This window comes from Pleurodeles waltl, chromosome 4_2 (genome assembly GCF_031143425.1).
Source record: "Pleurodeles waltl isolate 20211129_DDA chromosome 4_2, aPleWal1.hap1.20221129, whole genome shotgun sequence".
NCBI lineage: Eukaryota > Metazoa > Chordata > Amphibia > Caudata > Salamandridae > Pleurodeles > Pleurodeles waltl.
Window position 1 is genome coordinate 1,041,893,927 of NC_090443.1, and position 24,636 is coordinate 1,041,918,562.

General features: G+C 45.0%; 1 long non-coding RNA gene across 1 annotated transcript in view; it reads right to left on the reverse strand.

Annotated features, from left to right (window-relative positions):
- The window catches only part of LOC138294258 (uncharacterized), a 41,752-nt gene extending 18,796 nt beyond the window's left edge, over window positions 1-22,956 (reverse strand). Inside the window, exon 1 of the long non-coding RNA XR_011203305.1 lies at window positions 22,868-22,956. This is a non-coding gene — a long non-coding RNA (uncharacterized lncRNA). The remainder of the gene's footprint in view (window positions 1-22,867) is intronic.
- Between the last annotated feature and the right edge of the window lie 1,680 nt (window positions 22,957-24,636).

A 24,636-nucleotide genomic window follows, 5' to 3' on the forward strand; every position in this document is an offset into this window, starting at 1 on the left:
AATTAGATCTAGAAGTACTGAAAAAACTAAAGAATTATCTAAAGAAAGGCTTAGTAGATTCCGGGGCTACTGGTAATTTTATCGGTGCACAATTGATTCAAACATGGGGGATCCTATGTAAGAAGAAGAAAACACCAGAAATAATACAAGCTGTAGATGGAAAACTCCTAGCTTGAGGTCCGGTGACTCTACAGACCTTCCCCTTGTCTGTGATCTGTAAAGGGGGAAATCAAGACACCAAACATGTAGAGAAAATAATCTTTGATGTAATCCATGCTCCTCAGTATGGAATTATTCTAGGAATGCTGTGTTTAAGTTACCATAATCCTTTAATAAACTGACAAGAAAGGAACATCATGTTTTCTTCATTTCGGTGTAAAGAAAAATGTCTCCAAACATCAAGTGTCACATATTCCCACAAATCCCACATAACCACAGCCGCTGAAATAATGTAATGCTGCCTTTGCAGTATTCATCCTTCCTTGATGTTTTTGATGAAAACGAAGCAGGAACCTTGTCACCACACAGACCTTATGACTGTCAAATTGATCTGACTCCTGGTGCTATACTCCCTAGTTGTCGTGTGTATGCCCTGTCTGAACACGAAAATCAATATCTGAGGAACTATTTAGACCAATTTCTAGCTAATGGATTTATCCGTCCTTCCAAGTCTCCTGCAGCATCTCCTCTTTTTTTTGTTCCCAAGGCTAATGGGGATCTTAGGGCTTGTGTAGATTATAGAGGGTTAAACAAAAAAACAATAAAGAATAAATATCATTATCCTTGATCCCTGTCCTGTTGGATCAAGTTAAAAAAGCCAAGATTTACACCAAGTTAGACCTAAGAGGAGCTTACCACCTAGTCAGGATGAGAGAAGGCGACAAGTGAAAAACCGCCTTTAAAGCTAGATATGGTCTATTTGAATACACAGTCATGCCCTTTGGACTTTGTAATGCTCCAGCAGCATTCCAATTCTTTCTGAAAGATGTCCTTAGAGAATATCTAGATCTATTTGCAATAGTTTATATTGATGATATTCTAATCTATTCTGATAACGAAGTCGAACATGTACAACATGTCCAAAAGATTCTCACAGCCCTTCAGAAACATCATTTATATTGCAAATTGAGCAAATGTGAATTTCATGTTACCACCGTTGAATTTTTAGGGGTCATCCTTACCCCTCAAGGCATGGTCATGGCAGAAAGAAAAGTGCAAGCAGTATCCGACTGGCCAATTCCAAAAACCGTCGAGATGTTCAGTGCTTCCTTGGTTTTGCAAATTTCTATTGTAGGTTCATAGACCACTTCTCACAGACAGTGGCACCAATAACCAAGTTACTACGAAAGAAAGAACCATTTGTATGGTCTCCAGAAGCTGACAAGGCTTTTTCAATCTTAAAGGAAGTCTTCTCGACCACCCCAGTCTTGACTCACCGAGATACTGAACGTCCATTTATAGTAGAAGCAGATGCTTCAGATGTGGCAATTGGAGCAGTGTTATCGCAACGCAACAAAGATACCGATCAGCTACACCCTGTAGCATACCTGTCTCGAAAACTGAACAAAGCTGAACAAAATGATGTCATTGCTGAGAAAGAACTTATAGGAATCCGTAATGCCTTCAAAGAATGGAGACAATATTTGCTAGGCACCAAGTACACTATTACAGTATACACAGATCATCGTACTCTCCAGTTCAAGAGTTCAGCTAGACTTTTGACTCCTCGCCAATTACGATGGATGCTGTTTTTTGCCGAGTTTGATTTTGTGGTAACCTTCTGTCCCGGCAAAGACAATCGCAATGTGGATGCCTTGTCCAGACAAGACTCTAACATGTTACCCACAATCCAGCCCCCACAAGCTATCATTGCCCCAGACAAAATCCTTTGTATCATTAAAAGTGAAGACTTTTTTGAAAATATTCGTAATTCTTTCACCATCGAAAAATGGCAGAAATGGGCTCAAGCAGACTCCAAAAGATCAAACAAGGCCTACCTTTTCATCATTCATGTTTATTTGTTCCAACTACCAAGTTGCTCAAATTAGTGTCTCATTGGTTGCACGTTATACCTATGGCAGGTCATCCAGGTATTCCTAAGACACTTGAACTAATCCAACAATATTTTTGGTGGCCTACTTTGACAAAAGATGTCAAGCAAATGGTAGCTAACTGTGAAGTTTGTGCTCGTACCAAGACAAGTCATTCAAAACCAAAAGGACTGTTACATCCTCTCCCAACTCCACTCCGACCTTGGGAACACAATAGACTTTATTACAGGACTGCCAGTTGTTCAACATCACTCATTAATCCTTGTAGTGGTAGATAGTCTCACCAAATATGCACATTTAATTGCTTGCAGGAAATTGCCTACCTCCAGTGAATTGGCAATAATACTTGTAAATCGAGTGGTCCGTTATCATGGATTACCAAAAGTAATTCTCTCTGATCGAGGTTCACAATTTGCTTCTAACGTCTGGAAAACGTGGTGCAAAACGCTGCAAGTTACATCTACATTACCTACCAATCATCATCCTCAAACGGATGGCCAAACTGAGAGACCAAATCAAACATTGAAACAATATTTGCGTGCTTACGCTGAAAAAGCACTCCATTCTTGGGTATCAATTCTTTGGTTAGCTGAACTGGCCTACAATAACTCGTATCATACTTCCACTGGAGCAACTCCCTTTTTTTGGTCTATTTGGTTATCACCCAGATACTTTGCCAATCACAATTCCACAAGAAAGTTCACTTACACCAGCGGTGTCAGAAACAATAGGACAACTCCATCAAACCCAGAAAAGAATCCAGCAACATCTAAACAAAGCAAAACAAAATTATAAAAAACATTATGACCAAAAACATTGTGAGGGACCACAATATAAGCAAGGAGATAGGAGTGTAGCTTTCAACACACCACATTGATTTCAAGAAAAGACATATGTTTAATCCCAAATATATAAGTCTTTACACAGTTCTTCAACAGATCATTCCAGTAACCTACAAACTATGTATTCATCCAGTGTTTCATACTTCTCTCCTGAAAACAGCATTCCAGGAAACTCGCTCTCGACCAACTCCAGTATTAGTACAAAAAGAATTGGAATACGAAGTAAAACAGGTTCTGGATTCAAAATTTAGAGGTCGTACTCTCTGGTATCTAATATCTTGGAAAGGGTACGGTCCAGAGAACGACTCATGTGTCTCAGCATCTGACATTCATGCTCCACGACTAGTGCAGCGTTTTCACCACCTATACCCAAACAAGCCAGGCCTTAGATCGCGTTCAGGAGGGGGGAGTAGTGTCAACACCAGGACAGTGCACGCTCTACAGGCAGCATATTGCAAAATGACAAACCTTATGCAATGTAATCATTCATGCATTATGTATTGATATTGTATATTAACCTTTTGCATTGCAAGTATTTATCTTGAAATGTCATTAATGCTGTTTCTAATGTATTGTTCATTTTCAAGGCTTTGCTGCAGGAATACAGGGTGTGGTTAGGGTGTGGTCCGTATTCCGAGCCTTTGTAGACGCCTTTCCTGCAGCCTGGATGGGTGTGGAATATGGACGGGGCTTGGGTCTATTTAAGGGACCCAGCCCAGCTCCACGTGCTCACTATTCAGAGGTCCCGGTGCAGAGCAGCAGCATTTCCCTGAACTCCTGTTCCGGAGGCCAACTTAGGCATTTACCTGGCCCTGTCCACATTATTTTGCTGATCTTCAATGAGGGCAGTAAGGCGGAGGTCGGGGTAGGCCCCCGACTCCGTTTCTAGAAACTTTTGAGTTTTGACCTTGTGATTTACAGTGTGCGCGATTCATTCTTGGCAATTAACCCTTGCAGTTTGGATCGGCAGAGTGCGCGATCATTTTGAGGCATTTGAATCTTGATGGTTGAATCTGCAACAGTGTGCGCGATTCATTCTTGGCAATTAACCCTTGCAGTTCAGATCGGCAAAGTGCGCGATCATTTCAGGTATTTGAGTCTTGATGCGCAGTCTGGCAAAAAAGTGCGCAATAATTTCTGGGCAATTGAATCTTGAGATTCAGACCAAACAGAGTGTGATCCTTTTAGACAAAACAAGGTCAGTCAGTTTACCTCTTCTACGGTATCGTTCGTGAATCCTATAGCAGTTAATTCTTTGGGAACAAATGTACTCATCGATTCTTGTTATGACCTAATTGCTATTCTACGGACTAACTTGAGAGAGTTCAATGTTCAGAGTATATGATTATAAGAAGATGTTATTTTGAAAACGCTCATATGAAAGTCTGCGTAATCCTTCTTTTATTTCCAGGTATCCAGAGTTAAAAAGGTCACATTATTGAAATGTTCTTAATCTCTCAAGTTATTAGAGTATAGATAATTTAAACAAAGTTCATGAAGATTAATGTGAATAACCTTGCTATTGTGTTCTTAACTCTTGCTTCCACAGGTCTCCTTCCCTGCTGTGCCCAACCTAAAACCCCACTTGGTCATTCTTTAACTCTGTGCTATGATAGCTAGTGGAGTTTGGAGCTGCCAAGAGGTGGACGTATTGGGCACAGGCACAAACCCCGAGGTTCCGGTCTCGCTGACACTAAGCTGCAAGACTGCCGAACCTCTTCAACTCGTCATGTTCATGTACAGTTTGCATCTGGCGGCAATTGACACCTTGATAGCAGAGTACTCAAGACTGTTCAAAGGCATTGGATGCCGCAAGGACCGAATGGTGCACCTGAACATTGACGAATCGTTCCAACCCATCACCCTCCATCATCGTCGGGTGGCATTCTATCTCCGTCAGAAAGTGGAAGCAGAGCTGCAGAAACTAGAGGAGGCGGACATCATAGAACGAGTTGATGGCCCCACTCCGTGGGTGTCCCCGATCGCTGTAGCTCACAAGCATGAACAGTCTGGCGAGGTCAGGATATGCGTGGACATGAGGCTCCCAAATCAGGTGATTAGTCGGGAAAGGCATATGACTCCAACGGTGAATGATATAGTAACCGAGGTGAGTGGCTCCCAATGGTTTTTTAAAGTAGATCTGCGGACTGGCTACCACCAGTTAATGCTGACGCCCAAGTCAAAGCCCACCTCCAACTTTTCCACTCATGTAGGCCTCCGAAGATACAATTCCCTCAGTTTTGGAGTTTCAAGTGCGGCTGAGGTGTTCCAAGACACAATCCGGGGAGTGTTGGCAGGACTTCAAGGCATCCTTAATGACATCTTGATACATGTCTGACCCTCGAAAGGTCAGCTTCCAACGGCTCTTACACAACGGGCTCACACTACACTGTGAAAAATGTGCAACCCTCAAGAAAGAAGTCAGCTTCTCCACTTAGAAATTCTCGGAGCGTGGGGGTCATGCCTCACCCAACCAAGGTTCAGGACATCTACTCCGCACCGGCTCCCACCATCATCACAGGGGTAAGAAGCTTCTTAGGGTTGTGACTTATGGCGGACACTTCACCTCCAACCTCAAGGCACTGACAGCTCCCCTTTGTGAACTAACGAAATCCACCACTCTCTGGGCATTGGGCCCGTGCAAGTAGAGGCGTTCCAAGCCACAAAAGATGCGGTGTCAGAGAACACCACTTTGGACTATTTTGACCACCGACTAGAATCAGAACTGGCTGTGGATGCCAGTCCCACAGCACTGGGGGCATTACTCTCCGAGAGACAAAACAACTGAGACTGAGCCCCTTTGGCATATGCCTGCCAAGCACTTACAGGCACGGAGCAGAGATATTCTCACATCGAGAAGGAGGCCATCGCCTTCCACTGGCGATGTGGACATTTCCATTTGTATCTCTATGGACATCATTTCACAGGTCACACGGACCACAAGCCTCTCATCCCACTGTTCTAGGGAATCTCCTTTCAATCACTCCCGAGGTTAGAGAAATGGATTCTACAGCACCAGGAATACTGCTTCTCAGTAGTCTATCACCCCGGATCACTAAACCCAGCCCACTACCTGTCCTGGCATGCTCAACTTGCCACTACAGGGGAGGAGTTTGAAGCATAGGAAGTCAAAGAATATGTCAAACTGGTAGTGGAAACGTCACAGCCACTACCGATCTCGGTAGATGAGATTGTCACTGAAACTCAAAAGGATGACTGCCTCCAGTACGCAATAACCGCCATGTCCTCTGGCAACTGGGACAAAGTAACTCAAAACTTTCCCCGTCACACACCAGAAGCGGATAGACCCTCACCTCCTTACTGCACTCTCAGAGATGAGCTGGTGAGATCTCCAGAAGGGTCCCATGCCCTACAACAGCAGGTAGTGGACTTTGCCCGTTACGCACACCAGGACATCGTGAAGAGGAAGGCCAGGCTGAGAAACAAAGTGTGGTTCCCCTTGCTGGAAACTTAGTAGAGAAAACTATCAGCCAATGCTCAATGTGCCAGGCAGCTAATCCAGCTGAGCCTCTTTCGCCCATCATCACAACTCATAGTCCGCTGAACTCATGGCATGTGCTAATGCAGATTTTGGCAGCCTACCAGACGATTACCACAGGCTCATGGTGGTAGACGACTTCTCCAAGTACCCTGAAATAGAAAAGTTGATGCCACGTCAGCCAATCAAACCATTCCTCGAATTGAGAAAATCAGGGCCACCTATGGGCTTATTCACAAACTATGAACTGCTAATGGACCCCCCATTCACCAGTCAGCACTTCACTGAGTATCTGAAGTCACAAAATATCCATAACTAAAGAATCATGCCTCAGTGGCCCCAAACAAATGGGTAAGTAGAACGCCTGATGAGAACGCCTAATAAAACAATTCACATTGAAGTAGCTGAAGGTAGGAATGTGGACTGCACCCTGTATGACTTTCTCCAAGAGTATAGACAAACCCCCATTCCACGACCAAGGTCAGCCCAAATTATTTATGCATTAATCGACCCGAGAATTACCCTATACCTCACATTGAGCCTCCCTCCACTCTCCGAGACAAAGCATCAGACGCTCTTCATCGTAGGATAGCAAAGAATGACAAGATGTCTCTCAAGAGGAAGGCCCTGTTCAAGCTCCACCTGCCTGCCAGCCATCCTGCAAATGAGGAACTGACAGAAGCTGGCAAAAGAGAACACATCAACAACAGAGTTTTTCTGACACTGAGAACCCTGGGACATTCTATCCTGAAGAGGAAACGGGCATTGCCACTGATGACCAAGAGCACATTCCACATGGCATGCCCCAGGGCACCTCGACAACCGAATCTGAAAGCCCCAGATCACAGTCTGGAACCAGTCAGCGATCTCAGAACCTGAGATACCACCTCCGCCCCAACCCAGCTGCCTTGTCCCGACTCAGACCCTTCGCCCAAGAATTAAGTTTTAAGATACCAGCACAGCTATGCTGCCATCTCTCTCTCTCTCCATCTATCTCTCTCCCCTTCTTTATTCGTTGTTTGTTTGTTTGTTTTTCTGAATTTTGGGAGAGATATTATGATTTGTCATTGGGTGGCCCGACCGACTGCTACCTCCGTGGGAGGGTTCCCCCAGTGCGAAGCCCCTCCATGCAACCACAGAATGGTTGCTACCATGACGTGGGAAACAAACTTAATAAATACATATTTTCTGTGGGAAAACAGAGTGGAACAATGATATAGTGTCGCAAGTCATTTGTTCTTGCGCCAACGTAGCGCGCCCCGCCACCGTGTGGGCCCCAATTCTGGCCACTACAACAGTTTTCTTGGGCTTTAGGTGCCTGTGATTGTCTGCACACGCCGACATGTACGAGCGTTTAGGCTCACATCCTCAGTATTTGGAATTACAACAATGTTTATATGGAGAATCCACTGTCCATATTAGGCAGAACTGCCCTCATGTGGCTTCTGAGGGTGTGGAGGCCGATTTTCATGTTTTATGGGTGATTTATTTACAAGACCGGAGGCTATCATTATGCTTTAACCTTCTAATGCCACTCCTGCAGCACGTTTAAAGAATTATATAACATCATATTAACTCAATCCAAAATAGAACTTTCCCCATCATATAAATACACACTTCATAGACTGTTCTTGCTCTTTTAAATGCTGCACCTTGGACAGTTAAGTAGCTAAGGGCCAGATGTAGGTAGCTAAAAAATTGCGAGTCGGAAATTGTGAGTCTTTGCGACTCGCAATTTCCGACTCGCAAACAGGTATCCAACAAGAAGAAGCGACTTCATTTAGCGACTCGCAAATGAAGTCGCACCGCAGATTGCGAGTCCGCTGTTTGCGAGGTCGCTTTTTGCGACCTCGCTAAAAACGAACACGCAAATTGCGAGTGGGTGTCGCAAATTGCGACTGTGCCACAAATTGCATGCAGGTGCAGCAGAACACTCTGGAAAACACTTCCTTGCTCCTGCTGATGACATCACAGCCAGGAAGTTTACAAATACACCTGGGAGGAGGGAGGACCACACCCATTTCCAACTGCTTAACAACCACCAGGAGGAACAGCAGCAACAATGGAGGACTCAGGCAGGAAGAGGAAACTCATATTTTCAGAAAAAGGACTGGAGGTGCTGACAGATGAATGCTGCCAGCACCATGATCAACTATTTGGAAGAGCTGCCCTCAGTGTGCCTGAGTCTGACAAAAGGAAGATTTGGACGGACATCCAGGAGAAGGTGAATGCAATCAGGGTGAGCCACAGGAGCATAGACGAACTGAAAAAAAGATGGTACGACCTGCGCTCCAGGACCAAGGAGAGGGTGGCAGAGCGCCTCCGGGAGATGAGGGGCACAGGAGGAGGCCCATCTACCATCCCACCACCCACACCCATGGAGGAACGAGTGCAAGAGACCCTGGAGCCAGAGGCAGTGGCTGGAATAGGAGAGCTGGACACGTCAGCGCCAGGACCATCAACCAGTGAGTACCATGAAACATGCATGTACACCCATATCTGCCATACCCCCACCCACCCAGTACACAGCAGCATGCACAACCAAATTAGCTCCATTTCAGAGTAGCAACCACCAGAATGGTGCATTATGGGCAATGTAGTCCAGTAGGCAGCTGATAGGCAACAGTTTATTAGGAAGCATACAACAGATGGTAGATACTGACAGTGTGTTCCCTATGTCCCACAGGTCTCCCACAAGACACCACCACCAGCCACACCGTCCAGGGTGCAGAGGTCAGTCAAAAGGCAGCACAGGACCCAGGAGCAGCCACCACAGGGCCCTGCACCACCCGACCACAGTCCCCTCCAGATGCACCATTTGACATTGTGGAGATTGACCCAGCACCCGGTCCCAGCCACAGTGCCAGCCAACAGGACCCTGATGCTCCACCGCGTCGCAGACGACGTGTTCATGTCCCAGGGAGATGTATGGGACTCCTCCATGTCCGCCGCCGAGGCAGCACTCATCAGAGGTCAGCGCCTGCAAACAAGGCAAATAAGACTGATATCAGGGGCCATGCAGCGAATGGAGAGAAATCACACAACAGGGCTGGCACAGGTCCACACAGATCTGCAAAACCTGAACAGTCATGTAGTGACCTCGCACTCTCCATCAGGCAACTAGTGACTGAACTTGTTACGGAGAGAGAGAGTGCAAGGCGCCGTGAACGTCAACTGATCCGCCGTTTGGACCGCATGGCTGCCTCCATCGTCCGCCTGGCTGTGAATACTACAGGGCTGTCACGCCGGACAGTCAGTTTACAAGTCGACATAGGCCACTTTGCTGGCGATGTGGCTCGCGGCCTGGGACGGATAAGCCACGCTGTGGACATGATGGAGGCAAGACAGGTGGCTAGGGGCGCGGCAGACACGCTTCAAGATAGTGAGGAGGGCTCCACTATCAGTAGTGCATCTGCCAGACACCAGGGTCCTGAGGAGTGGCAGTGCACGGCAGGGATCTGCAGACGCTCCAGGCACTAGCCATGCTGGGCGTCCAAGGCGTAGGATTTGAGCTACGCACTTACAAACAATTGAGGCACATGAAGTTAATGTATCCTCATAGCAGGTGGACATTTACAGCCCCTGACCAATAGTTCAGTTCTATAGTTTTTTGGTTCACTTAATTAAAGTTCTTGTTTGTTCCACTTCACACCTGGGCTCTTTGGAAGGTATGTGCTGCCTGTCACCACACACACAAAGTACTGGTTTGCAATGTGGCCCTGTCTCTGTCTGCCTTGATTTGCAATGCTTTTATCCCCATGATGGCGATGTGGTAGCTCTTGCTCGTCATCCTCCGAATCTGGGTCTTCAGGGGTGAGATGTAGCCCACGTCTGGTGGAAATGTTGTGCAGTATTGCGCATGCGCCAACGATCTTGAATGCTGTTATTGGGGCATACTGGAGGGCACCTCCACTTCTGTGAATCTTGCCTTCAACAGTCCAAAGGTCCTCTCTATAACATTTCGGGTCCTCCTATATGCACTGTTGTATCGCCTCTCAGTCTCATTGCTTGGTGTTAAGTACGGGGTAAGTATCCATGGTCGTAGCGCATATGCACTGTCACCTGTTTGGCAAAAATGAACAATGTTAGCAGGGCATGGATGGGTTCCACATTGACCTGTGTGTATGTCTTCAAGGTATATTCAGCTATACCTAGGAGATATCCGTCTCCAAACTCCCCACGTTCTAGGCGTTGGTGTATCCCACTGTGCCTGAAAATGTAAGAGTCATGTGTACTCCCTGGAAATTTGGCTACCATGTCAGTTATAACATAATGGGTGTCACATACCACCTGGATGTTCAGTGAGTGGGTACACTTCCGGTTGCGGAACAGATATTCCAGATTTGCAGGAGGACATATTTGTATATGTGTCCCGTCTACACACCCTATTACATGCGGGAAGTTGGCAATCCTGTAGAATTTCAACTTGGTGCTGTTGATTTCTGCCTCATTCCTGGGTAGGTATATGTATCTGGACATGTGTGTGAGTATGGCATCTAGGAATGATCTGAAGAACCGTGAGAGTGCACTTTGGGATACCCCACCTGCCACAGCAATGACCCCCTGATAGCTACCCGAGGCCAAGAGGTGCAGTGAGCATAGCACTTGCACATGTGTGGGGATGGCGCTGCCGCGCACAGTCTGGCGTTGAAGCTGCGGATTGAGTAGATCTATTAATTCTAATATTGCTGCACTGCTGAGTCTGTATTTATCATATATCTCCTTCTCAGTTTGTTGGAAAAGTGTCTGTCTGGTTCTGTATATCTTCTCCTGTCTCTGGCTCCTCCTCCTCCTCTGCTGTGCGGCGTGGACTCTCCTCCTCCTTGCTATCACATATATCTCTGCCATCTTGAGTAACCCAGGTGCCTTCTGGGTCTCCTTTTATACTTTGGTTCTGGTTACCACCTGCTCTGAGTTAGTGGTAAATTGGGTGTGCACAATGGGCTTTTTGCGACTAGTCGCAATTTGCGAGTGGCTTTTTCATTTGGTTTGCGACTCGCAAATTGCGACTTCCTATTTGCGGGTTGCACTATGGGGTCGCAATTTTTGCGAGTCGGTAATGGCTCGCGTCGCAATTTGCGATTCGGAAATGGGGTTTTTGCATCCCATTTCCGATTTTGCAGGGTCGCAAATTGCGATTCGGGCCATTTGCGACTCGCAAAATTTTGCTACATCTTGCCCTAAATACTTTGTTCTCATATAAATGGCTTTAGGACGCTTTATTTTAATTGTCGTTGGACGTCTTTAATGGAATCCAGATTCTCTCTGCATTTCAACTGGAGAATCACCATTTTCATTTGAGTTAACATTTATACTGCAGGAAGTTTTTTCAGGGCTAAATGAGGTCCCTGCAAATCTTATTTCTAGCTTACTTTTACTGTGTCATTTGATAATGGAACACAGGAAGCACTCCTCTAACAGTTGTTACTGTTCAAGGGACAGATGAGGATCCTGATAAAAAAAATTAAAAGACAAGATTCTTCTATGTGCAAATTACAGGGCGGGGGGGGGGTTGACCTGTCTGATGACCACATGCAGTATTTAAATGCCTCTTTGGCAGGTGCCCTTCACAAATCTGAGGATAAGGGTGATAGTTGCTATTCTCCTTCCTCCCCCACTTGCTCTAATTCTTCTTTTGATGTGTCTTCCCCTACAACTTCTTCATGGCCATTCCCTGAGTATGATGAAGTTCAGGCTACTGATTCCACTCAAGAGTAAATTCATTCAAAAAATCTGAGCTTTCTTCCTTATTTAGGTACTAGGACGATAACTTGTATATTTCAATGGAAGATAATTTGCAGAGTACTAGGCTCTGCGTAGTTTCATCAATTGCAGTTTCACCCTCCTACACGTCTAGCTATGAAGAGAGGTCCTGGGTCTTCGGTTGAATAAGAGGAAAACCCCAGATAGGGTTGTCCTCCTGAAATTTCTCTCTAACTTATATGCTCTGGCTAAAGGAGATGTTGATATTTCAGCACTAATTAAGATTGATCGGATGTTGGCCAATTTGGCAGGACACTCTTCTTTTGTTTCTGATGAGGTCCCTGTTTCTGACTTTGTAGATAGGAAAGTAGAGGCTTTGTTAAAAAACTAATTTTTCTGGATTTAATTTGGATTCTGAGGGCGGCAATCTATGCAGTCTATGCTTCTTAGTCACTAGTTGAGTATTTCTACACTATAGCTGCAGCCATTAAAGAAGGATGGAGTGTTTAGAGATTTTTTTCTAGCAAGGAAATAGAGGCTAAATTTATTTCTGATGTTTCATGTAATTTCCTTAAAGCAGTGGTTCCCAATCTTTTGACTACTGTGGACACCGACCTTCTCATTCCTGGAACCCAGGGACCCCCACTGAGTCACTATTGGAATCACAGGACACACTCCTGAGTCATTACTGGAAGGTGGGGACCCCAGCCTAAACATTGTCAATGATTTGAACCGCAAAACAATACACATAAAATACAGAAGCAAGAATTCCTCAAACACATACACAAACAACAATACATTTAATTTGCAGAAAGTAAAAATTGTAAAATTCTCATGACTGTTGTACCTCATTGATTGGCATCTGATGGGGATACCCATTTGTAACACATTCATACATGAACAATACGCCAAATGTATTGCATGCCGTTCCAAAAGAAGCGCACAAATAGTTTTAACAGTGAATTCACACACGAAGCACACAGGCCATGATTCATATGTTTGTAGCGTAGCCTTGCTGTCTTCTATTGACGCAACACCTGCGTAATCTTAAAATTTCCATTTTAATTTCCAAAGTTTGCGCTGGTGTTGTGTCAGTTAAGAAAGCTAATCCTGCACAACAATATGAGTAATGTGGGCCTCAGTAGCATGGCCTACCACATGTGGCTAAACATTAGAACACACACTGCAGGTCATACCATCCTATCTTTATCTGGTTATAGGCTGCATGCATGTTAAAATATGAAAAATTACGCAAACACAGTTTGAGTCAGAAATATTGACGCAAATGCGTCAAAAAATGACACAAACGCTCAAATTACATCAATGGGTCCCTAGCGTTATTTCCACCAGTGCACCCCAGGCATGCGGATATCCATTGAAAATGTATTGATCCATGAATGCGTGGGTTTTTGAGGAACATGCGCTAAAAAATTTGACACAAACTACGTGAGCGTCAAAAAATTACACGCAAGACAAAAAACGGGCTGCAAATGAGACAGGAAGTGATGTAATAGGATATCCTGTTTACAGAAATGGAACAGTGGGTGTATTTTCACTTTCACTTTGCAGTCTGTGATTTTCTCGACTGTGTGGCTGTGTGTTGGTTTGCTTCTCTGTGGATTTTGTAATTTTGTTTCCTGTGTGGTCTATATTTTGTCTTTTGGTGTTTAGTAACTATTTTGTACCTGTGTAAGTGTTTTTGTGTTTTTTATTGGGGTTAGATTTGCATTTGTACTGTTGGGGGTCTGTTTGTAGGTAGGATTAGTTGGGGTAGTTTGGGGCTTTAATTGGGTTATATAAGCTAAATTTTTCTACCTACTTTCCTTGTTTTTCCCCTATTTACATTAAGAAATTGTATTCTATATTATGTCGGGAAGGCCACGGTTGGGGCGCATGGGTGAGGAGGAGCTTGGGGCATTTGTGTGGCCAAAGTGCCACTTCCTCCCCATGATGTTGGAGGCTGGGGGCCGTGTGATACAGGGGTATCACACGGAGGCAAGACGGCTGCGGTGTGCAAAGGTGCTGTTCCACCTGAGGAAGATTTTTAACACCGCACGCAATAAGCACCAGCTGAAGCATCGCTGGACCACCTGGGTGTGGTGATTGGTGGCCCTGTTGGTGAGTACCAAATTGACAGATGTGTACAGTTCAATGCTCTGGAGTGACAGTAGCAGATGTCCTGACATGCTGCATGCAATGTTTGTGGGCATGTGGAATGCAAGTTGAACAAACTGTAAGTGTACCAGGAATGTGATGTATTACACATGGTAATACATGGTAAAAATGCCGTCCACACTTTTGTTGAGCCATGTCCGAACAGTATTCAGGGCCAAATGTACCAAGCTCTTCATAACCTTCACTATTATCTTAGGCCCATATTTTAATTTTTTTGCGCCATATTTGCGTCATTTCTTGACGCAAAAGCAGCCAAACGTGCAACATACAAATATATTTTGCAAATTTGCACCGCTTTTGCGTCAAAAGTTTTTGCCAATGCGGCGCAAAAAAAATATACATCTGGGCCTAAGTTCATTGTATTTGTGTGTTTATGTCTGGACAAATAATCTTTCACATGGACAAACCCAAATTGCCCATTATGCTACCAGATTGCACAAACACAAAACAGGGTCTTCTAGTGGCATTTAGGATTAGGCGTTGAAATCCTATCATTGAGTGGCAGGCCCCTACAACATTTTTTTCTTGGGCACAATTGCCGGGGCTGAGCTATTGCAGTTACCATCTGTGTCAAATTGGTGCCAAAATGGAAAGGGTCAGCATAGGATCCCTCCTCTTTGTGAATGCATGGCCACAAACTATTTCTGAGAATGAAGTTGTTCAAGGGACCACTGACTGCTTCCATAATTCTATTTTAGTGATGAAATAGGTTGTTAAATTACTTTCTGTACTCCCCTGCTCAAATACTGCTGCATTTCAACAAATGTAAACATCTCGATATGAAGGCAGACACAGACATGGTGGTCTGCTGAGCTCAGCAGGCCAGCATTCCTGTGAGTGCCGCCATTCCCAAGTGGTTTTCAAATAGAGGCCTACCTCATCATGACTGAAGAGGTAGGTCATTTGCTACTCCATTTTTCATTTGCAAACACTGTCAATACCTGATATAGGTACACATGGCCCTGAGTGACACATTTCAGGTGAAATGACTACACCTGTGCCCATGCATTCTGTCAACAAAGATCAACTAAGACACTGTCAGCAAACATTATTTTGCAGTTTTGGAACAGCAAAGTGGCCAATCCATGTTTAGCGCTACATTGTCACCATTTCGCACACGATCCCTGCCATCATGTTGTCATGGGGGCATATATGACTTAGGGGACACTGCCAATGGGGCATATGTTACCTACATGCAACACTGGTACACCTATTATGGACCACTGAAAGCACAACAATCCATGAAAGCAAATCAACCCACATGGCCATCACACAGTTACTCACTGTCCCTTGATGCACATGCCACAATACCTGAGTCACTGGTATTGCAGTGCACCAGGAACGTGGCATTGCATTTGTCACATAATAACAACTGATGAAATGGAGAACCATTTAGAATGGATTAGCCACAAAAGTGTGTAGTCAGGTTTGGCACCACATGATTGTTAGGGCCAGTGCATGTGTGCATATGTGTGTCTATCACTCACTGGAGTGACAGTGTCAATGCAAGTTTGCAGTGGTATGTCTGTTGGAGTGTCTACATGCCTGATGTGCAAGCTCTATCACATAAAATGTCACACAATGTGATTTGTTGTTCCCACGTTTGTACAGTGATCAGACATTGAGCATGTATCTCCCTTCCATGTTTTACAGGTGGACCAGCCCCCTACACCATTGGTGAAGTGGCTCGATTTGAGGACCCAGACGTATCCAGTAAGTATGGAAATGTTTGTCCTGTGTTGTGATTGCAGCTGTTGTGTGATTGACTCTTGTATGTTGGACTCACTGCAAGATATGATGAGCTGGCACGTGATCTGATTTGTGACTTGACTTGAGGTTGACATAGTGTTCCATGGAAGAGTTAGACATTCACTGGCAGAGAGTCATAGATTGGCAGTCTAGTGCTGCGCAATAGGCAGGGGCAGGTGAACAAGGAGATTTGTAGCCACATGTATGCCCACAATTGATTTGGAGGTGGCCAGTATCATAATTTAGTCACCAAGTCATACCCTAATTCACACAAACTAGTGATGCATCACTTTTACACACAAACATGTGTATCCCTGTAATGTAATGAACATGTAGAACTGTATGGGTGACTGTCCCCCAGTATCTAGCCCCACTTGTTGTACTCCATTTATGTGGCACCTAAGTGGTATGTTATAGGCATGCATGCAGGTCAAGGCCAGATGGGTGCTTGTATCAATGTGATTTAGGAAATGTGTCAGTAAGATCTAATGTTAATGGTTGTCCACAAATGGAAACAGAAATTTTGATGTGAATGACCAGTGGTTGACTCACTCCTAGTTGGCAGACCTCCTTACCTGTGTTCCACTGACTAAATCCATGTACAGCTGGACACAGCTCAGTGGTTGTCCTTGACAGCTGTGATGATGTATTGCATGCCCATCCCCCCTGAGGCACAAACGAGGGGGAGAAAATATATGTAGCTAGGTGTGATGGCCACAGTGTAGATTACAGTAATGTAATTCAAGCATGCATGTGTGCCAAACTACACTGACCCCTTATGATTAGCAACTGCATACTATCCTGCCAGCTCCATATACAAATCACAGGTCTTGTGTGCCTTGAAGTTTATCCAGATAATAGGGATTAGTTGGCCTGGCACATGTTGAGTACTTGCTGCATTTGCAATGTGACCAATTGCACTACATATATGCACAGATCAGTTAATTTGGTACACACCTTGTTGTGCATTGCTGTGCTGTTAGATAGCTGATGGGCAGGCTGCGTTGGCATGTCATTCCTCAGGGACATTCAATCATCTGTACTGTGATTTGGACTGCATGTGCTATTTGTGAGGAAGTGTTAGATTATTATCTGTACATGCATCACACAATGATGACACTAATGTTTGCCTGTCTCTTTTTTACAGCACAAGAATGCCCAAGAAATTTGAGAGTTTCAGTGGTTAGCAGTGCGGTACAGGTACATCCACGTTGTGGAGGCTGGGTATCGCATGATGGCAAGACACTATCATCGAGAACGAGCCACAGGAGCATCGAGCGCTTTTAGCCAAGGTGGCTTAGCATGGGGCCACAACAGGTGCCACCACCACCCCGACTGCAGGCACAGTGGACACTGGTATCTCTGCCACACCAGCTACACCCTCGACATCTGCAGCACAAGGCACAACTACTGCACCATCTATGCCACAACCCCCAACCACGGCCCAGGCACCAGCAACATCCATTGCAACACAAACCACCACAGCAGGTGGTATGGGAATGGCCGCATTGCACCAGCTGCAACAGGACATGCGAAGGGTGATTAGGGGCATGGACAGTCTCCAGCAAGAAGTGGCCTGCAACAGCAGAAGATTGAAGTCTATTAAAAAAAATCTGAGGAGGGCAAACCTCTGAGTCCAGTTTTGCCTCACCCCTAATTCCGTACCCTCCCTCCTCTTCAATTATACTGTTTTTTAGAGGGTTTAGGGGGTTTAGTGATAGTTTAGAGTAGGATATTAGTTTAGATAGGATAAGTGGGTTGGGGCTGGGGGGTTATATTATTACATATTAGTTTGTGGGTCGGTGGGTAGGGGTTGATGTTGGGGTTTATGTGTATTCCAGAAAAAAACATACAAATATATATTTGTTTAGTATATGTTGTCCTACACGTGTCCCGTCATATAAGGGGGGTGAGGGGTTGATGTTTAGAGTATTTAGTTGCATGTGGTTAAGTAAGTGTAGTTAGGGCCAGTTGTGGGTAATGTATAGTTAGGATAGGTTAGATTAGTATAGGTGTGTGACATAGTTTAAGTTTGTTTTCTTTCATACATATGTAATAAAGTTTTAGGTACTCCTTTACAGTATGTCATACGCTTGGGGATCTGGGCCTTTGCATGAGTGTACAGTGGCCAATTTGTGTTTGCCTGTGTGTTCCATCCTGCATCCACATCCCATTCTTGACATGCTTATTCCCACTTCCAAGTGAGCTGTCACATTGGCAGCTACAACAAAGCTACATGTCTATGCATCTGCCATCCATTGAACCCACCACTCAAAGTGACTATGGCTCCCATGTATTGGAGAGGTAGGTGTGATTTTAAAGCTGTCATCGTTTGGCTCCTGTGTTGGAATCTTGGGCACTGTGGGATGTCTGCCTGCAGCCTGATGTTCATGTGAACCCTGATGAACTGAGTGGTGTCATAATCCTAAGAAGTTCAGTATACATAAATCACACCTATGAGTTTTCTCACTGTACTCCCAGGTGACGTTATTGTCCAAACACTCTTACACATCCATTCCTGCTGTATGGTGTGGTTGTGAGAGTTAAGTTTAGAGTCATATGTCACATACACAATGATTGTCTTGCAGGGGATGTGGGCAGCATTGACTTTCATCTTGTAGATACCTTGGCCCTGACATATACAATTTTTACACAGCATTATACTGTTTGTGATGCTTTAACTTCAGAAATGAGCCACAAGCAGCACAGATGATTGTAAAATCAAGACCCTTGTGCATAGATATCAGCCCACATTCTTTCTACACTATTGTATTGACATTCTGTGAACATTGACATGTTACATGCATCACAAAACTCTTGCACAGTAGATGTATCACATTACACAGAGACAAAGTGGTTGTGTAGGTGCTGTTTATTTTAAAGTGCTGGATTGCAATATTTACATAGTCCAGGTTTGTAAGTGCATTGGTGTGACACATTCTATTGTGACGCAATACAAGTGCAATGTTGAGGGATATGTCATTGGATATGCTGCAATGGAGTGTCATTCAGTGCAGAGGAACATGAATTGCCACTTAGGTAGTGAGAGACAATTGCAGTCCATAGTGGTAAGGTAAACAGTGTGTTGGAGAACAGTGTATGTTACCAACTGTAGCAAGACTGGCATGTTATCAAGCACAGGACATAGGAAATTCAGTGCCCATGTGGAATGGACTGGTTCTACCGGGTACTTCTACGGGTGAAGGTGATCTGTCCCACGTCTTCATCTTCTGATGTGTGTGTCGTCTCTTCTGCGCTTGGTGGTGGTGGGTTGTGGGGGCAACACACACTTCAGTGTTTGGAGAAGTGGCTCTGAATTCCCGGTAGCTGCCAACTGCTGAACTATTAAGGGCTTAACTGCAGCAAGGAGGAGCTGCTGGTTATTGAGTATAGCAGCAACATCCCTGTGGTAGGCAGCCAGGTCAGCCCTGAGAAGGTCATGATTGTAGTCATGCATGCTGTGAAAAGTTTGGGAGGCCAGGTGTTGTGGCAACTCCCTCACTGCAGTGGTGAAGTCCCTCACACACTGTTGTAGCCCTTGCAGTAGTATTTGTTGGACTTACATGGCTGCTGACTGTTATGCGGATGTCATCATGCACATGCGCATCCCTTCAAGGCTGGCTGCCATATTTTGAATCCCCACCCACACCTCCTTCGCCAGTTCCCGCTGTACTCCCACAACTGTCCTCTCAAAGATGGTCCTAGTGTCATCAGAGTCCTCAGCTGTGTTTGAGCTGGCAGGTCGTACTATTGGGGTGATATGGGTCCTCTGTGATGGCTGCTACATCTGTGCTCCTCCTTGCGACTGAAGGTGGGGTCTGGAGGGTTCCCAGGACATCTTGGAGGTTTTCCTGGCTAATGGTTTTCAGCTGGTCATCCATGTCATCAGGGTAGTCAAGGACACACATATCCACAGGAGAGCCATCGTCCTCTGCAATGAGATATTGTACAATTAGTGTGTCTGTGTTCTGGCACTTTTAATGTGACGTCACTGATTTCCTAGTAGTGGAACATTGTAATCTGGGTTCTTGTTCATTGTTCCTGTCATTAATATTAGCATTCTCACAGGCCTATACCCCACCTGCATGTCACATGCAGAGTGGCAGTTTGGGGAATTGTCTGCGTCACATCCTCTAGGTGTATGTTCTGTCCAAATTGTGTCTTGCCACCTTATTGTCCTACTCAACCCCCCATCTACTACCATTAGCATGGTGAGGCCTTGCAATGCCTGTTGGTGTCCTGATGCCACTTGCACCACACATAACAATATGGGCCTGACCCAGTCTATGTTATTTCACATACACCTATACATTGCTGAGACCTAGCACATACCATGTATTGCATTGGCATGACACGATACAGATGTCAGCATTGGTAGTGTGTCATGTTGATGTTTGCGTATGTGTGCTACACTGCATTGCACCGATGGGCCTGGCAGAGTTACATTTCCTCTTATGACTGTGCGGGTGTGTTTCACTAGCTACACACATATGTCCTCCCCCTCAATGCTGTTGTCTTAGCAGTAAGACAGTTGAGATGTTGCAAGGTGGCATTGCAGCTAATGTAACACAGGTATGGGGTAGACCCTGGAATGGGCAGCATGAGTATGACATTGCTGCTGTGTACTTCATAATGCAAGTAACAATACATGATGTTTACTGCGCCTATAGACATGAGCATTTGACAGGAGTTACACTTGGTTAGGAATTGAAGGGGGTTGATCACGTAGTCATCCTGAACCCTCATTTTGAGCGTGTTTGTAAATGCCGCTTGAGGCAATGGCCTGAGACTGGGCATTGTCCCCTAGTTCACTTTCTGACAATACCAGCTATCCTGTGACAGCAGCCCAGTTTTGCATTCTAGACTACCCTCCTGGACTGGCTTTCCCTTTCCTGCAGCCTTGGCATGGCGCTACCCCCATGCAAAGGTTGTTGGTGTTGTGTTGATATGTGCCTTGGGATGCCCTTGCACAGCCCGTGCACCCGTGCTGTGCCCCTTTCCCCTTTCTACTGCCTGATTTCAATGCCTGACATGCATTGTGTAGTAGGTATGTACCTCCCCCTGCTTGCAATTAACATTTAGGTATTTTTGGCCCCCAGGCAACTTACCCTACATATGTTTTGTTTCCTGGTAGTCTGCGCTGTCCTGTCCTGCGATTCCTGTGACCACCTCCTCCGGGATGATGGCTGCAACCATCTCCTCCATCACGTCCAGGGCCTCCTGCAGTGCTGGACTCCAAACTCCAGTCTGTAGTGCTGCCTTCCTGTTCCTTGCCATTTTCTCCTTTGTCCTGCGCTTGCAGTCATGCCAGCGTTTCTTGCACTCAGTGACAGTTCTCCTAAACTCTGCCACAATGTTTATCTTGTAGACAGTTTGTTGTCAAATTGCCTCTCTCCTCCCAATTGGCAATTTAGAGGTAATGAAAAGCTGATGCTGGTGCTCCGTCACCTCTCTGATCAGTATTTCATGCTCCTCTGCACTGAAACAACACTTCCTTTTCTTCTTGTCTCTCCCCTGGGTCTTGTCTGTGTCCTCCTGGCTGGTTCCTGGTAGATTGAGATCTCCCTGGGGTCTCTCCTGGCTTCTGGGATCCATTTTGGGGCTCGTTAGCACTGTTTGCTGCGTTTGTGCCACTTTTTGACGCTATTGCGGTGAAAAATGGCGCATATCTGTTTGCAACGTTTTCCGTGTCACAAACCGGATTAGAGTCATTTTCCCTGTGTTAACGTCATTTTGCTTTATGACGTGGCGCAATGGTTAGCGTAAAAAAAAAAGACTCTAACTTGTGCTTAGCGCCAAAGTGCGTCAAAGTATAAATTTGACGCACGGGTGGTGCTATGAAATGGCGTTAGCCAGCGTTAAATTGTTTGACGCAAAACTGCAAAATATGCCCCTAAATCTGTTATGGGAAACCATTAAATATATTTTGGAAACACTTCACATGGTAAAAAAAAAATTGTACATGCCAAGAATTTATTTTTCTATTTTTTGGTAGGCTTGATTGGAAGAACTTGGGAATGAATAAAGGAGTGAAGCACTAAGAGGTGACTGAGTGGGTGAAGGGAAACACACCTTGTGTATTTGGTTTGCAATGCATTGAAAACTTTGTAAATGCTGCATTAATTGAAGCAGACACACATTGCACAACCAAGACTGCAGTCAGAAATTGATCCATAATGCATTTTGGTCATGGGTGGCGAAATGCCATGGACAGGGAGAAAGTTGATGAATGATGTGCGGGATACATAGATGCCTCGTTTAACCAATCAGTGAGTCAAGGAATTAGAACAAAAATTAAAATACCCCCAACTTTGTGTTAAGGTTATCAAAGCTATGCTTCAAAGTAAGCGAAGTAGGTGAGCACCATGCCCCTCTTCAGAAGAGCTCCCTTGTTTATTCATCCAAGCAATTATTAAATCATCCTTTTATTCTTCTACTATATTGAACCGTAGCTACCATGATTTAAGATTTCCTTTCTTTCATCCAGTCTTTAACCACAATTTCCAATCCGTTATCCACCTATTCAGTATCCACCATTTTTTAAATTATCCTTTCACCCATCCATTTACCCAGTACTCAACCACACATCCTTTCACCCACCCATGCATCCTTTTCCTTTCACTCATTTCACCCATCTTTTCTTTTAACATTCCATTATTACCCGTTTCCATCATGCCATCATTTTTAGCATGCATTGTGTGAGCTTTTGCTGAGTTGCGGATAAGAGGCCATACTCAACCAACCCCTGTATCTGGTAAAGCAGGGGGTTGTCGAACACGAGCCACAAAAACGCCGTTGTAGCTGGTGAGTATAATAGTAATCGTCAATAAGCAAGCAATGTGACTTACCATCCCCTTTCCGTGCTGCCGCTTCTCCCGCTCCAACTGACTCTCATTCTCCTGCAGCAACACTTGAGCCAGCAGCACTGGTGGTCGGTGTGGCCAGAAAAACACATTAAAAAAATTGAGGAGAGGCATATCTGGCATTCTAAAAAATGTATAGTCAAAAAAATACAATTGCAATACATCACTACAGTTCAGTTAGCACTGCAGTATCAATATCATTCTGGGCATTTTGTTGGTTGACAATGTTAGAAAAGTCAGGTAGTCAAGCCAGACAAAAACCTTTCGTAATGGAGGGGCAGAACTATAGCCTATGATGATGACTCTGAACCATAGGGCCTGATTTTGATGTGAGTGGAGGGAATACTCTGTCCACCGTAGTATGATCCCCATAATGAGATCGCAATACGGCAGATGGGGTATCTGTCACATTTGTGGATTATTTCCTTCTGTCAACATCTGCATCAAGCCCTCAGTCATTAATATCTGCTCAGTTAAATTGAGCTTGCCTCAAATAGCGGTACTGAACAAAGCTACATCCTTCGTTCCCACGTATCAAAGTAATATCTTGAAAAGTGAAATCACATTTTTCACGTTCATGAGAAACTCTTGTTAGTGACACATATATACATGCCAATTGATATAGACCCAACTGAAGGTTTTTAATCTATCTTGAATTAAAAACTTGTGAAAGCAATGGACATAGAGTAGATTAGCGATGGTACAAAGTTCTTTCTCATAACTGAACATCCTCGGAGACCCAGGATATATCGGCTCCCCAAGTTTCATAAACACCCTTGTGATTCACCATTTAGATCAATTGTGTCAGTCAGCATGCGGTTCCATGCATGAACCCGTCAGGCAATATCTAGATTCCTTTTGTAACCATTTGAGCAACATTAGCACACGTATGTCAAGGGTACTACAGTTTTCCTCAACACACTAATACAATTACCAGCAGATGAGGTCACAGATTGGTGGTTGTGTACTATAGACGGGAATGCATTGTACATGTCCATTCCACACCGCGAAGGCACGGAAGCAGTAGAGAAGGACTTATTACGACAAAATGAAATCGGAGCAACCAAAGTTTTAATTTACTTCCAGTGGCAAAAAGGCTTTTACTTACAAAAATGGGACTTGAATTGGATTTTCAAAAGCACTCAGTTACTCCAATATTTTCATGGCCAAAGTGGAAGCCGACCATGGCCCTCATTATGAGTTCGGCAGACGTAAAAGTCCATCTGACGATGGGTAGGTTGCGGCCAGTATGGCAGCCTCCCCGCCAGGGCCATTATGAGTTTACATCTCCCGCATTGTCTCCGGCTCATAATAGAGCTGGCAGCAATGCTGTAGTGCGTAGGGTGCACAAGCACCCGTCGCAATGTTCACTCTCTGTAAAGCAGACAGTGAACTCTGCAACGGGAAAGGCCAGGAGGGGCCCTGCACTGCCCATGCCAAGTGCATGGGCAGTGCAGAGGCCCACCTGCACCCCATCTCCGCTTGCCCCTTTATGGCGGTGCCTCTGCCATGAAACCAGTGGCAGAGAAGGGTGTTGTAATTCCCAGGGCAGCGCTGTCCTGGCAGATTAGGACCGTAGGCACCGCCAGACCGTCCGTCGAAGTCACAATGAGGGCCTTAGTGTATAAACAATTTGACAACATTTTTCTGATATGGAAAGGAGATACACAAGCAGTGGAAAACAACATCACCATACTGAATTCCAGAAATGACCATATCAAGTTCACCCACCTAATTCACACACAGCAAATCGT